Below are 3,501 nucleotides of genomic sequence, written 5' to 3'. Positions count from 1 at the left end.
TTTTATGCTGTATGTCTGGGATCTTAATTATTATATGACTGGGTGTGGATTCATGTTGGTTGGGACTGTTTGGCATTCTGCATGCCTCACTTATTTGTATATCAGATTTTCCCCCATGTTTGGGAAATTTTCTGCTATTACTTTTGTGGATAGTTTAGTTATGTCCTTTGCATTGACTCCTGCATCTTCACTATGTCTATTAGTCTTATTTTGTTTCTCCTGGCATCATCTTGAAGCTGCTGGACTGTCATTTCATGCTGCCTGGCAAGTGCAAGGCCTTCAGTTCAACCCCTGATATCTCCCTCTAAAAGTAAATTACTGATGAAATAATATACTTCCATGAAATAGAAGTATCATGACCATCAAAGAAGAAATTCACAGCCACCCAACAAAGAGTACTGAAATATATTGTAGACTGACATGAGAATGACCACAGTTCCAAGAACAGCAATAGGAAGAAATCAACAAGCAGGGCAAGCAATTCAGCAGGGGGGAACAAGTAGGGAACCAACAGCAGGAAGATAACATGACAAAGGTAAGCCAATATAGCAGTAATAGCCATTAATGTAAATGACCTCAATTCACCAATCACAAGAAACAGACTGGCAGAGTGGATCAAGAAACAAATCTAACAATATACTGTCTAGAAGAAAAACATTTAACTCAAAAGGAAATTCATAGACTTTATGTCAAAAAGTGAAAAACAATACTCCATGTAGTGGGAACTCAGGAAAAGACAGGGTAGGGATTCTATTTGCAGACAATGTAAACTTCAAATGAAGATGATCATAAGAGATAAAGAACATCACTACATATATGTTAGGGGAAAACATCAAGAGGAAGAGATGACAATCAAATATATATATATATATATATATATATATAGGCATCAATATAGAAACACACACATATAAAATAAATATTAATAGAGATGAAAAATCAAACAAGCAATGGCAAAATTGTAATGGGGAACATTGACACCCTATTGTCACAAAGAGATAGATCAACTACACAGAAAATCAGCAAATAACAGAACTGAACAAAACTTGTGAACACATGAACTTAGCTGATGTTTGCAGAGTGTTGCACCCAACAACATTGGAATACACATTCTTCTCAGCAGCACAAAGGACTTTCTCTAAAGTCATTTTTCTCCAAAAGAACTTTAAAAAAAATAACACCCTCCTAAACAATCAATGGGTCATACATGAAATTAAAGAAGACATTTAAAAATGCAAATATAACTTATAGGAACCTTTGGGATGCAATGAAAGCAGTTCCAAGAGGAAAATTTACAGCAATGAATTCTTGTATTAGGAAAATCTAATTAGCATAAATAAACAACCTAATGCTGCACCTTAAGCTACTAGAATAAAAAAGAGCAAGTCAAGCCCCAAGCCCACAGAAAAGAGGAAATTATAAAGATTAGGGCAAAAATTAATGCAGTTGAGAGTAAGAAAAACATACAAAGAATTAATTAATTGAACAGTTGTTTCTTTGAAAAAAATAAAATTGATAACCAATCTTACAAAAAACCTTATAAAAAGAAAAAACTCAGTTTCAAGTAATAAACATTGAAAAGGGTAAGTCACTACAGATCTTGTAGATCATCAACATCCATCTTTTTTAAACCAGGGGAAAGAGCGAACACAGTCCCCCACTACCACAAATTATGCAGTCGAGTTTCCTGCATTTGGAGAAATTGCAGGAGTCAGCACATCCGGAGTGCAAAGGATGAGCCTCACCCTGGGAAAACCACCTTCATGATCAATCAACATCTATTTTGAAAATCTTTACTTGCATAGCATAGAAAACACAAAAAATGGGCAGATTCCTAGAAACATGAATTACCTACCAGAAATGGATCAAGAAGATATAAGAATTCTGAATAAACCAATATCAGTTAATGAAACTGAAAACATAATTTGAAATATACCAATAAAGAAAAACTCAGGTCCTGATGGATTCACTGCTGAGTTCTGCAAGCAATTTAAGGAAGACTTAATGCCAACACTCCTCAAACCCTTCAGCGAAATTGAAAGAGAAACAAATCTCCCTATCTCATTCCTGGAAGCAAGTATTACCCTAATAACAAAACCAGAGAAAGACCCAACCAAAAAAGATAACCACAGGGCAATCACCCTATTTAACATGCATGCCAAAGTCCTCAACACAATACTGGCAAATAGAATGCATGAAAATATACCATGAGGAAGTGGAATTCACTCCAGGAATGCAAGAATGGTTCAATGCATGCAAATCAATAAACATAGTACACCATATCAATAGAGCAAAAGATAAGAATCATATGATCATCTCAATAGATGCAGAAAATTTTTTTGATATAGTTTGACATTTATTCATGATAAAAAACCCTATATAAAATCAGAATAAACGGTCTATATTGTAATCTGATAAACCTTCTATGACACACTAAGAGCTAACGTTAACGCTAAATGGGCAAATCTCAAAGCTTTCAATCTATCACCACTTCTGTACAATATAGCTCTGAAAACATTAGCTTGAGCAATTAGACAAGAGGGAGAAATAATAGAAACAAGTATAGGAAAAGGCGAAGTAAAATTACAATTATTGGGAAACTACGTTAATACCCTACATAGAAGACCCCCAAAACTCTACCAAAAAACTTCTAGTTTCAATAACCAAATTTAATTGTGTAACTAGATACAAAGTCAACCCTCAAAAATAAATAGCATATCTGTCCACAAATGACAAACGCACTGAGAGAGGAATTAGTGATACCATACCCTTCACAGTAATATTCAAAGAATGAAACACTTAGGAATCAGTGTAATAAAGGAAATAAAAATCTGTACAATGAAAATTACAGACGTCTGAAAAAAACAAATTGAAGAGATCTCAGGAAATGGAAAGTTATTCCTTGCTCATGGATAGCAAGAAACAATATCATGAAAATGGCCATACTCCTAAAACTCTTATACAGATTTCATGCAATCCCGATCAAAATAATACTAGCATACCTCACAGATCTAGAGAAAATATTCCTAAAATTAATCTGGAACCAGAAGAGACTTATAGGCAAGCCAAGTCTGGGCAACAATGGCAAGGTAGGAGGCCTCACCATCCCAGTCTTGAAATTATACTACAAGCTTCTGTGATAAAATCAGCATGGTACTGGAATAAAAACAGACTTGTGGATCAATGGAACAGAATGAAGATGTGGACTCAAATGCAAACACACTCAGCCACTTCATTTTGACCAAGTGTCCAAATGTTCACTGGAATATAGATAGCCTCTTAAATAAATGGTGTTGGAAACACTGGCTTTCCATATGATAAGGACTAAAGCTAGACCCATACCTATCACCACGTCCTAAGTTAAAGTCAGTGGATCAAGGATGTGAGTATTAAAAGAGAAACAGGAAACCTACTGGAAGAAAAAGTAGGTAGAAATGTTGAAGACTTCTTGAATAAAAACTAAGCATTGTAAATACTTCCAAGAATCAACAACTTGGATCT

At 34.8% G+C, this 3,501-nt stretch overlaps 1 non-coding gene across 1 annotated transcript; it reads right to left on the bottom strand.

Annotated features, from left to right (window-relative positions):
• Positions 1-1,632: 1,632 nt before the first annotated feature.
• Positions 1,633-1,793, bottom strand: LOC111758000 (U1 spliceosomal RNA). Its single transcript, XR_002792250.1, has one exon. It is a non-coding gene; the product is annotated as a U1 spliceosomal RNA (small nuclear RNA).
• Between the last annotated feature and the right edge of the window lie 1,708 nt (positions 1,794-3,501).

Source organism: Cavia porcellus, unplaced genomic scaffold (genome assembly GCF_034190915.1).
Source record: "Cavia porcellus strain 051 isolate PalLab524CR breed Dunkin Hartley unplaced genomic scaffold, mCavPor4.1 scaffold_28, whole genome shotgun sequence".
Classification (NCBI taxonomy): Eukaryota; Metazoa; Chordata; class Mammalia; order Rodentia; family Caviidae; genus Cavia; species Cavia porcellus.
This window is presented reverse-complemented; position numbering and strand designations above follow the sequence as displayed.